The 12228-nt window shown below is 54.6% G+C and overlaps 1 pseudogene; it reads right to left on the bottom strand.

The window, feature by feature from the left end:
• Window positions 1–660: 660 nt before the first annotated feature.
• Window positions 661–11060, bottom strand: LOC119537303 (annotated as a pseudogene).
• Between the last annotated feature and the right edge of the window lie 1168 nt (window positions 11061–12228).

Here is a 12228-nt window from a genome sequence, read left to right as displayed (position 1 = left end):
ACAGGATCACTTGTCCACGGAGCACCTCATCCGTCACTCCCTAGAGACTGTGGGGAACCCAGGCATTGGGACCAGGGCCACCAAGAAGACACATGCCTGGCGTGGCGACAGGGGCTGGCTGGGGCTTTCCATAGTGAGCGGGGATTTCCTCTGAACTTCCAGCTCCTGCCCTTCGAGCAGAGTGAGTGAGCCTGGCTCTCCTGCTCCAGTCTGTGGTAAGGGACTAAGTAACATGAGTGTGAGCTGGATGGGACTCACTGCCCTCACTTCCATGCTCCCTTCATCTTCTGAGGGTTTCCTAGGGTCCAAAGCCCCCTGGGAACTCAGGGGCAAGTGGCAGAGGTGACAGGAGTCTTAGGAATGGAGGGGGAATCCCCTTTGGGGACCTGAGCCCAGGGAGGGGGGTGGGGTGTAAGGATCTGAGGAGATGCAAGGGGACATTGAGGAAGAGGCTCTCCAAGACTCTCCAAGCTGCCCCTTCCACAGCTACAACCTCAAAGGTGTTTCTTCCCCTTCCTCATCACCAAGGAGACCAGGATCCTGCTTCCTCTCGAGGCTGAAGGGGCAGATGGGGAGCGCAGAGATCAAGGGGCCCTCCTAGAAGCCTGGCTTCCCTTCCTCCAGCCCCTCTCCTCCCAGGTGAGGAGATGCCCAGGTTCTCTAAGCTTCTGCGTGAGCTCCAGGCTCAGCAGCACCCAGAATGGCCAGAGGGCTCCTTGCCTTCTAGGAAGGCGATGGTGCCCTGCTTGTGGCTTGGAGGGCCAGCTGCAGGGGTGTGCAGCCCACCCCTTCCCAGACGTCCATCTGGGCCCCAGCCTTGACCAGCACTTTGAGGATGGCTGTGTTGCCCTTGAGGGCTGCCAGGTGGGCAGGTGTCCAGCCCACCTTGTTGCAGGCCCGGACATCTGCGCGGTGTTCCAGGAGACTGATGACGCTCAGGAGGGCCCCTCTCTGCACTGCCAGGTGGAGGGGCGTCCAGCCCGACTGCTCAGCAGCATTGGGGTTGGCCCCACACTGCAGCAGCGCCGACACCACCACCTCCTCTGCGTGGCGGGCAGCCAGGTGCAGGGGCGTCCAGTTCATGTCGCCGCGAGCACCCAAGTCTGCGTGACTCTCAGCCAGCAGGCGGACGATCTCCAGGTGGCCCTTGAAGGCTGCAAGGTGCAGGGGTGTCCAGCCCTGCCAAGTCGGCAGCTCGGTGCTGGCCCCATACCTGAGCAGCATCTTGCAGATCAGGTACTTGCCTCTGGCAGCCGCGGTGTGCAGCGGGCTACAGCTGCTCTGATCGAGGGCGTCAGGGGCTGCCCCGCTCTTGAGCAGATGCTGGATGGCCCTGACCTTGCCCCGCTCCACAGCCAGGTGCAGGGGCGTCCTCAGGTTTCTCTGTCGAGCATTCATCTCGGCCCCCTGGCCAGTCAGCAGCTTGACCAGGCTGACGTGGCCAAGTAGGCAGCCACGTGGAGGGGGCTCTTGCCTTCAGCCTCACACAGGTTGGGGTCCGCCTGGCGGGAGACCAGCAGCCGGGCCACGTTCTCAAGTTGTTCTGCGCGGCCAGGAGGAGTGGCGTCCAGCCCTCGTGCTCCTGGGCGTCCACGCGGGCCCCATGCTCCAGGAGCAGGCGGGCCGTCCGGTCATCCCCGTTCTGGGCTGTGAAGTGCAATGGCGCCCAGCCATCCTCGTCAGCCAGGTTGGCGTCGGCTCCGTGCTCCAGGAGCAGGGCACACAGCTCGGGCTGCTGGTCCTGCGCGGCGATGAGGAGGGGCGTGTAGCCACAGGCCGTCTGGGCGTCCACGTCCACCTCGTGGGCCAGCAGCAGCCCACCTGCTCCACACTGCCCTGGGCCACCAGGAAGTGGAGGGGGTGACCTTGTTCTCGTAGATGTGCAGCTCCTCGTCACCGGGCACCGAGCTCTCACCGTCCGACAGCTGCAGGGCTCGCTTCAGGTAGTCTCCCGAGTCTGCTGGGAGGAAGACGGGGTTGAAAAGAGACTTGTGCAGAGGTCAGCTCGGCCCTCCCTCTGCATCCTGGAGGTGCCATCCAGGAAGGGCGACCACGGGAGAGAGGGAAATGGCTTTCCTGAGAATAACAGATCACTCCACAGTTAATACTGTTACTGTCATGGTCAGACACTGCTCCATTGTCTTAGAGAACTGCGTCTGGCAGCTCTTCCTGCAAAGACGAGGCAGAGGGAGCACTGTGGCTTGAGTTCAAATCCCGCCGCCACCACTTAGCATCATGTGACCAGTTCTCCACCTCTTGGAGCCTCCCGGTCCTTCTCTGTAAAGGGGAGGCTGACAATGCCTGCCTCAGCCTGCTGCTGTGAGGACAAATGATGCAGGTAAAGGCTTTTGGAAGAGTGCCTGGCACACAGTAAGGAACGACAAGTCAAAAATAAATTTATGGTTGGAGCTTTGCAACCTGAACCCCTGAAAGGTCATTAAGGACCCACTTCTTGCTCCACCCAGCAACACATTAGAATTTTAAATTAAAACATAAACAAAACCCCTGCCCAGCCAACCCCCAGAGATTCGGGTTTAACCAGTCTGTGTGGGGCCCAGGCGTCAGGATTTTCTTTTTAATTCCCTGAGAACTGATGCTCCACCTCCCAGGATGGGAAGGAAGGAGTGGGCCTTGCAAGAACACAGAGTGGAAAGGAAAACAGAGCCAGGAACCCCAAAGGCATGTGCATTTCTGGAACATGGACCAAGTGCTGGGAGTCACCACCCCTGACTTGTGACGGCCCAGGGAGGAGGGCCGGGCTGGAGGAGGATGGGGAAAGGAACCTGCCTCTGGTTCCATCTCCTGCACCCTGGACTCACCGCTGTCCATCAGCTCCTGGCTGACCTCCTCACTGACCTGCGGAGGGGAACCGGAAGACAAAGGCACGGATCAGCAGGCGGTTTTGATCTGTGCCATCCTCCCTCCTCCCCTCCTTCCCTCTCTCCAGTACCCCATCCTGGGACTCCCAGCCGGAGCTGGGCCTCTTGGCTTGGTGAGCAGGCTGGGAGCTGGATTTCAGAGCCCACCCCAGCCGGGCAGCCTTGTGAAGGACACAAGACTGGGACAGACCACCCAGCGGGCTCCAGGCAACATGAGGGGTGGCCTGCCCAGCCCACAGCTGTCACCTCCCGGGGCCGCTGCAGCAACGGCTTGCAGGACACTTTCCTGGCCAGGGCCTCGCTCTCTGGGTCGGCCACGGGACTCTGGAGTAGGGACAGCAGCATGTCTGTCTCCACTGTGATGTCTGCAAGCAACAGGAAAGCAAGCAACAGGCTGGCCAGCAGTCCCTTCCTCCTTTTAGACACCCTATAACATCCCCCATGTCCCCCCAAGTTCATTTCTGGGTTCATTTACTCACTCATATGCACGAGGAGGCGGGAAGCCTGGGTCCCAGCCTCAGCTCAGCTGGGCCACATTTGGCAAGTCATTGACCCTCTCTGGGGATCAGAAACCTTTTCTGTAAAATGAGGTCCAGGACTAGGCAATTTCTAAGGTCTCACGTGTGTTTCCATAGTCTCTAAAGGACTGGATAACTTTGAAGTCTGTTTCATGCCTGTGATCCCAGGATCTGGGAACCTGTTATAGGTGAGGGCATTGTGGGTTGGAAAGGAGCCCTGGCTAATGGAAAAACTCAGCAGTAGAGCCAGGCCAGATCCCACCTCTTCTGACTTCCTGAAACAAGAGTTTCCTATGCTACTCCCCACAGGTGCACACATTCACACACACAGAACCAGGCCTCCATCCTCAGTGCCCTGGCTCCCCAATGCCCTTGTCCCGGCACTGATTCCACCTTAATAAGTCATCCAGGCCTCAGTTGAACAGGGCTCGCTCTGCATCGCTCTCAAGAGTGGCCTTGGGGCTCCGTCTTCTCTCCTGCGGGACCCCTTGCCGTTCCACCCCACCCAGCGCCCCAGGCCCCAGCACCCCCGGGGAGGCGATGGCTGGAGGAGAACCTGGAAATCTAGGCCTCTTCTTGGGGGTCCTGGTCCCAGCAGCGCTTCGTCAGATCCACCATCTGCTGGGCCTCGCCCGGCCACTCATCGGAGACCAGCTGCAGGGAGCCGGCCGCATGCCCGCGCCACGGGACAATGGTGGCCATCATGTTGAGCCCTGCAGAAGGAGGCCCAGGCCAGGTGGGTGCTGGGAGGCTTGGGCGAGGTTGTGCTGGGCAGGCGGCAGGGGCTCTGAGGATCCCCAGAGCACCATGCACACAATAGGCTCCAGAATGGTGTGTGAGTACACAGCTAAGTTGTGGGCAGACTGACAGTCAGGTCTGAGCCACTGAGTCTCTCGCATGGCTCCAGCCGCCTCCCAGGCCAAGACCAGACATCAGCCCCCCACTGCAGGCCTTGCTGTCCAAGGTGGCAGGACAGACACAGGCCCAGTTAAAGGCTTTGCCTTTCCACTTTGCTAGGTATCAAGTTTCCTGACAGTCTGTCTTCTTGGCCTCTAGGTTGTCAGGGGCAGGAGTGCAAGAAGGCAGGGGCAACCCTTAGGAAGGCAAGAGACTGGAGCCAGAAAGCATGAGGGGGAAGAGCTGATTTTTGTCTACTCTTACTTTTAATGTGAGCACTAGAAACGGGAGGAGGAGAGGAGAGGAGGATGAGAATGGGAACACCTGAAGAGAATACGGGTGGTTCCAGCCTCTTCTTTCAGCCCTCACTAACCCTCAGCCCTCCCACAGCCCCCTTCCCAGGACCCCATCTGGAGGGTTCCTAGTCCTGTCTCTAGATACAAACCATGGCCGCCCGCTACCTGAATACGGCTTCTTCTGAGTGAGGATCTCCCAGACGACGATCCCGAAGCTGTGGACAAGGGAAGATGCGGCCTGAATGACTTTCTCGGATATTCATGGGCACCCTAGTCAGGGGATGCAGGGACCAGCCAATCCCAGTCAGAACCTCTCTGGCCAGCATTGCCCTCCATTCTCTGCTTCCCGCGGGCAGGGATGGACTGACCTCCAGCCCCACCCCAGACCTCGGCCCTGCCCCGTCCTGCCCAGGGTGGTGGCAGCCAGCAGCCCCTGGGTGTGCGGCTCAGAGTCCAGCCCTGCCCCCTGCTCACCTGTACACATCGTATTTGGGCCCCAGGCCTTGCTACTCTCCAGGAACATCTCGGGGGGGGATGTAGCTGAGGGTGCCCCGGAGAGCTGAACCTCTCGATGTACTGCATCCGGGTTGACTGCTCAATCCACTTGGACAGGCCAAAGTCCGAAATCTGGGAGGAAGCCAGAAGTGGGGAATAGGGTGCAACGGAGTCTTTGTCTCCAGGAAAGCGCTTCGGTTGCGCAGCCTCTCCAGCGGCATGTCACGCAAGAGCTGAGGCTCTCCCAGCTCTACCACCTACTGCCTGGGTGATCTGGACAGTCATTTATCTCTCAGAGCCTCGATTGCTCATCCGTAAATGGAAATAATGTGAGTACTTCACTCAGAATGTTCAGATGAGGATAAAGGAGGGAAAAGGCAGAAAGCACTGAGAACAGTGTCTGGCACATAGTGAGTACCTTGTAGTTATCGCCATTTTCTGGAGGGGCAACGGATAAAGTTGGCAAAGAAATGCCGTCTTTGGGGAGGCTTTTTTCACTCCACCCCCATGGGCCCTGAAGCACTTACACCATGGCCTCATTATGTATATTCAACTCCCCTTTGCTTCCACCCCTTGATTCATTCGTTCACCAGTACCATTCTCTCAGACAATCCCGCTGGGTTGAGGATCAGGCAGTAGACAAGAAAAGGTGAGAGATACCCCCACCCCCTTACACTCATAAGTGCTGATCAGAAGAGGGAATATAATCATTAATGAAACAATTTCATAAGTGATTAAATATTTTACAGTTGGGGTTAGCACTATGAAGAAACAGAGGTACCATAAGGGTATACAACAGGGGCCTGCTGCAGGGATCGGGGAAGGCCTCCCTTTGGAAGTGATGTTTGAGTTGAGAGCTGAAGGATGAGCCGGGTGTTTGCTACATAAAGAGAGGAGAGTGGGGAACAGTGTTCCAGGCAGAGGAACAGAATGTGCAAAGGTCTAGAAGAAGAAAAGAGTGTGGCATGTTTTAGGAACTGAAAAATGGTCATTATGAACTTCCCCAGGAATTATCTCACTTATGCACATCCCCACCCCTAAGAAGAATAGGCACAGTAGGGTTTATTCTACCCACTTTAGAAATGGAAAACTGAGGTCCAAAGAGGGTTATTCCAAGGATCCTGTGCCCAGCCTCATGCACTGGCTTTTGGTGCCCACCCATCTCTGTTTTAGGTGTGACCCATACCTTCAATATTTGTTCACCAAGTGAGCTCCTTGAAATTCTTGACAGGCCACAGAGAAGGCAAGTAGATAATCCTGCTCACCTGGTGTGGTCTCTGGAGTCAAAGGAGGCTGAGGGACTGACCAGGACCCTTACCTTGACATGCATGTTACCATCCAGGAGGATGTTGCCCGGCTTGAGGTCCAGGTGGAGCAGAGGTGGCTTCATGCTGTGGAGGAAGTTCATGGCCAGGCTGGTCTCGTGGATGATGCGGAACTTGAGCTGCCAGCAGAGGCTGTGGGTGGGCAGCGTCTTCTCCAGGGAGCCGTTGGCCATGAACTCCATCACAATGCCCAGGGGCTGCTTTGCACACCCCATAGATGGAGACGATGTGCTGAAACTTGATCTTCTCCATCTTGGCTGCTTTCTTCAATGAGGCAGTTCACATCAGAGCTACGGAGAGGGGGGAGCAGGAGATGGAAGAGGGCACCCCATTAATTGTCTGTGCAATCAGCAGAACTAGGCAGGATGCCAGGCTGTGCAGACCCAGGGAAGCCTTGGGGGCTTGCACGGCAGTGGAGGTAGAAAGAAAAACATGGCCTGATCCCTAGAAGGCAGCAGAGGTTAAGGGCCAGATGCCCGGCAGGGACAAGACAGAAAGGAAAGGAATTCGCTGCAACAGAGCACAGCGTGCCTTTTATCCTGGCTACTTGTTTATGTGTGTATGACCCCTGGTACACTGCAAGGCCCTGGAATGCCAATATTATGCCTCATGACTTCCGTTTTAAAATATCATTTATTGCCGTTTTGATTGTGAAGGTGATACACATACCTCATAGAAAATCTAGAGAATGCAGAGAACTAGAAAGAAGACTAGTAAATCATTAGTAATCCAACCTTCTGGAAGTGGCTCCGTTAGTATATTCCTCTACCATACATGTTCAAGGTATCTCTCTCCCTTCCTCCCTCCCTTTCGCTCTGTTCTCCTCTTTCAGTTGTAGCGTGTGTGCTCATTTGTGACCTGGTTTTCTCGTTCAGGCAGCACAAGCACTTCCTCACATTGAGATTCTCCCAAAGCATGAGCTTTCATGGCTGCCCGGAGCTCTGTTTTAGGGAAAAACTCCAATTTTTCCTCCTTGTGCTGCCCACACCCTATTGCCAGGCACGACACAATACATCTTGGCTGAATCAAACAGAAATCAAGACTTAAGGGAAGGCCTTTCAAAATCAGCGTTCACAAAGTCTCTGGCTCATTCTACTGTATGTACCCACGGGATAGTAACTACGCAAATTGTCGTGGACTGTTTGGGGATGCGGGGATGGGATTAGGAGAAATGACATTTTTAAAAGCACAGTGCAGTGGCAATGCAGTCAGAGGCTGCTGGAGACACGCACACGGGGGCCTCCCTGGGACGCCAGCCTGAGACCCCGGCCCCACCTCTGGGAAAAACCTCCCGCTGTCCCTCGGCAGCTGGACAGGCTGTTCCCACATGTTCTTGCCCTCACGCCTCTGCTGTCCACCCCACAGCCCGCCCACACCTCTGCAAGATTTATTTGCTCTGTCTCCTCTTGTCCTCTTGGGTCCACAGGAACTGGGAAGGCGTCTGTCACAAACGGGGAAAAGCCTGGGGTCTGGGGTCAGAGCAGCCTGATTGCAAATCCCAGTTTCACCATTTATTATCTGCATGGCCTCGGGCAAGGAAGCTCTCTAGGCCTCAGTTTCTTAACTGTACAGTGGGAATAACAGTGATGACCTTGCTCAGTTCCCCTTCACGTGCAGACTTCTTGAAAGCATTTGTTACACCTGCTGCCTCTCTTTTCCTCCTCTCCCACCATCCCCTTTCATCTGGTTTCTGGTCTCAGTACTTGACTGAGCAGCTACTGCTAGGTGACTGACGACCTCCCTGTTGCTATATCCAATGGGCATGTTTCATTTCCCGGCTTACTCATCTCCTCAGCAGCATGGGGCACGGCTGATTTCTCGTTCTTTGTCCTGGAAATACTCCCTTCCCTCAGCCACGTGCCAACACTCTCCTGGATTTCACTCTCTCATTCTGGTCACTTCCTGTTTCCTCTGTTGGTTCATATCTGTTGCTTGACCAACCCCTAGGCTCCGTTTGAAGCTCTCTGCTCTCCTCTTCGCACTCTGTACTCTTTCTTTAGGCAATCCTGGCCTCTCCAGTTGGGTATCTATACATAACGTGTCTAAAGTCAAACTCTTGATTCTCCCCCTAAAACCCACTCCCCCCTCAGCCTTCTTCATCTCGGTGAGTGGGTCACCATCTTTCCAGTTCCCAGGCAAAGACCTCATGTCCTCCCTGCCTCCTCTTCTCTCATCCTCCATTCCAGTCCCTCTGAAAGTCCCGTCAGCTCTACCTGCAAATATAGCAAGAATCTGACCACTTCTCACAACTCTACCATTCGCATCTTGGTCCATGCCTCCTAATTGGTCGCTCTGTTTCTCCCTCTTCCCCTAGAGCATCTATCCTCAACCCAGCAGCCTAAGTGATATTTTAAAGATGTAGGACGGGTTTCTCAAAATGTTAAATGTAGAATTTCCAAATGATCTGGCAATTCCTCTCCTAGGCATATACCACCAAAGAATTGAAAACAGGGGCTCAAACAGATATTTGTATGCCATTGTTCACAGCAGCATTATTCACAACAACCAAAAGGTGGAAACCACCCAAGTGTCTATCAACAGATAAATGTACAAACAAAATGTGGTCTATCCATACAATGAAATAGTCATTCCAAGGAATGAAGTTCTGATATATATACAACATGGATGAATCTAGAAAACATTATGCTAAATGAAATAAGCCAGACACAAAAGGACAAGAATTGTATGATTCCCCTTATATGAAATATCTAGAAAAGGCAAATTCATAAAGACAAAAATAGATGAGAGGTTACCAGGGGCTGGGGGGAGGGGGTGAAATGAAGGGTTATTGCTTCATAGTTATGGCATATCTAGTAATGAAAAAGTTCTGAAAATGGTGGTGGACGTACTTAATGCCACTGAATTGTACACTTAAAAATGGTTAAAATGGTAAATTTTAAGTCATTTATATTTTCCCCACAATAACAAAATTAAAAGGAAAAAAAAAAAATGGTAGGACAGAGCATATCCCTGCTCTGCTCAGACCCTTCCAATGGCTCTCATCTCACAGTGAAAACCAAAATCCTTCCACTGGCATGCAAAGCCCTACCTGATTTGCCCCAACTCTGGACATGGTTTGCTGAACTCGTCTCCCACTAATCACTCCCTCACTGCCTCAGCTTCTGCCATCCCAGTCTCTTGCTGTTCTTCCAACATGCCAAGAGAATTCTCACCGCAGGACCTTTGCACGTGTGTTCCCTCGCCTAGAACACTGTTCCCTGAGAGAGCCACATGGCTTGCTCTTTCATTTGCTTCAAATCTCTACTCAAATGATTCCTTATTAGCAAGTATTTTACAGGCAACTGTGTACAAAATAGCAACCCCACCCCACTCTGGCACTCTTTATCCCCCCATAGACAGATGTCCACAAATGGATATTTCTAGCTCCAACCTTTTCTCTGATATCAGATCTACCCTATTCCTAAGTATTTCAGACAAGAAAATATCAAGTGGTCATAAGTGCCAAAGGCAAAAAGAGTTACAATTATGTGTTTATTTTCTGTCTTCCTCTATTAGAGGAAGGGGTTTTGATTTGTTCACTTAGTGCTTAGAACGAATCAATCTCATCCATGACCTCACTTCAATGACCACCTAACAAAATGACTTGCAAATTTTAATACTGCTAGCCCTGACTTTTGCTCTGAAGTCTACTTGACAGTCTAGGCCCCCAACTTCTCATGCCTGAAGGATGACAACAGTCTCCTAACTGGACCAGCAGCCATCTGTCCCTCTAATAGACTCTCCAAACTGTAAATCTGATCAGTTCCCACCACCACCTCACCTCACCAACAGCCTGGCTGTAAACCCTCAGTGTTTCTTTCCACCTGCCCCCTCACTCGCTCAACTCCATCCATAACGGCCAGTTTTCATCCTTCATACCTATCACAGTCCCTCCTACCACCGGGCCTTTGCACAGTCTGCTGCCTCTTCCAGGAAAGGTTTCTCCTCTTTTCCTAGTTAACTCAAGCTCATTCTTCACAAGTGCAACTTCCCCAGGGAAGCCTTTTCTCATTTGGTCCAACTCTCTGATGAGGCGTTCCAGATGGCCTGCAGCAGGACCCCCGTGAGAGCAGAGCCCCGAGAGTTGGGGATGGGTGGGAAGGCGGCAGGGGGCGGGTCAGGCCGTCATACCATCTGGTACCCAGAAGGAAGGAGGCGGCTGGGAAGAAGCAGCAGGACACGTTTGGGAGGTCAGATGGGACAGAGGCACCTTAGGAGGGCAGTGCCTGCTCACCTTTGACCTCTGCCGATTCCACAAACAGCTATGGTGTGCCAACTATGCCAGGAGAAGAAAGCAAGCAGGACGTGGCTCTGCCTGTGGGAGCTCAGGCTTCTGGATAGAATCTATAAACCCCATAGAAAGAGTCTCAGCATCCACCTCAGCCCACCCCTCCCTCAGGACCTCCCTTGGCCGAAAGCTGGCCGGGCCTCAGTTTCTCCTCCGGGGCGCGCGGGTACCTGGAGGCGTCCGGCAGGAGGCCGGGGGAGCACTTGATGGCGTACTCGGTCCGCCAGAGCTTGTGCCGCGCCTGGAACACTTGGCCGAAGCCGCCGCTGGCCACTGGGCGCCAGTCGTCCTCGAAGTCGTCGCGGCTGAAGACCGCGAGGCTGCCCAGGCGCCGCTCCGCGCCCGCGGCCATGGGGTCGGCGTGGCCCGCCTGGGCCCTGGCCGGCGCCGCGCTCTCCCGCGCCGGGGCTGCAGGCTGGTGGCGGCGAGGAGCCTCGGCTTCCTGCTCCTCAGGTCCCGGGGTGGGTGGGGATCGCGAGGCCGGCCGGGCCCTCCTCCTCCCGCGCCCAGGAGGCGCCGATCCTGCCCTGCAAAGGCGGGGAAACCCGGAGCAGGAAGGCAGGGGTGGGGGAGTGGGGGTAGGGGCTGGGGAGACCCGGGCCTGGGAAGGGGGTTTGCTCTCTAAAGCACCCCACAAAAGACTTGCTCTCTCGCCAAGAAGCTCCCTTCCCAGGCCAGCATCCTTCCTCAGTCTCAGCCTTTGATAGCCCCCCACACCGGCTCTCAGATGGGAGAATTGGGAAAGGGAGTTGGAACCAGGGGTCTGGCCAGAGAATTAGGTCCAGTTTTATTTAGACCCAGCACTAAGTGGAAGTTGGTTTATTTATTTATGCAACTCATTATGTCCCAAGAGTTTATGAAGGACTTAGGTCTCTGCAAGGATCACTGTTGTTGGGGAGGGGGAGTGTTTGGGACCCCTCCTTTCCCCAGAAATCATGGAGTTCAGACACCTTTCAGCTGGGATTTTCTGCTCTGAATCTACTGGCCTGACTGTTTTGTGCCTTCCTTTGTCGTTGTTAACTTTTTGTTTACTTTTCTTTTTGTGGTTGCTTAGATTTTAGGGAGGTCATTTTAAAGATGCCCACCAGCTAACAGTCACCAAGGAGGGGTCAGCAGGGACAGGGTGGGCGTGAGCCCGTGATTTCCTGGAGGAAGCTCTCCTTCATGGAGCTGCTCTCTGCCCAAACCTCAGAGGGGTGGACACCTGGCCTGGGCCAGACATGGAGGAGATGAACTGGGCTAGCTTGTCGCCAGGGATCAGAGAGGAGGCTCTGTGGGGCAGTGGGCATATCCCCGAGACCTCATCCACCAGGAGGAGGGGCAGCCCAGGCTGAGATGACCACGGAACAGTGCTGGGGCTGTGGGGAAAGCTAGCCAGAGCACTCAATGCAGCAACTTGGACAGGAGGGGAGAAAACGTACCTGCAGAGGCAAAACTGGCTGCTGGGCATGGTGAGCAAAGTTAACTGGGATGGCAGAGGGAGGAGAGTTCTCCCAGATATGCAGTTGGCAACGCATCAGGTTGCCCCCT

Source organism: Choloepus didactylus, chromosome 6 (assembly GCF_015220235.1).
Source record: "Choloepus didactylus isolate mChoDid1 chromosome 6, mChoDid1.pri, whole genome shotgun sequence".
Classification (NCBI taxonomy): domain Eukaryota; kingdom Metazoa; phylum Chordata; class Mammalia; order Pilosa; family Megalonychidae; genus Choloepus; species Choloepus didactylus.
The sequence above is the reverse complement of the archived record's forward strand: the minus strand, read 5'-3'. Positions and strand labels throughout refer to the sequence as shown.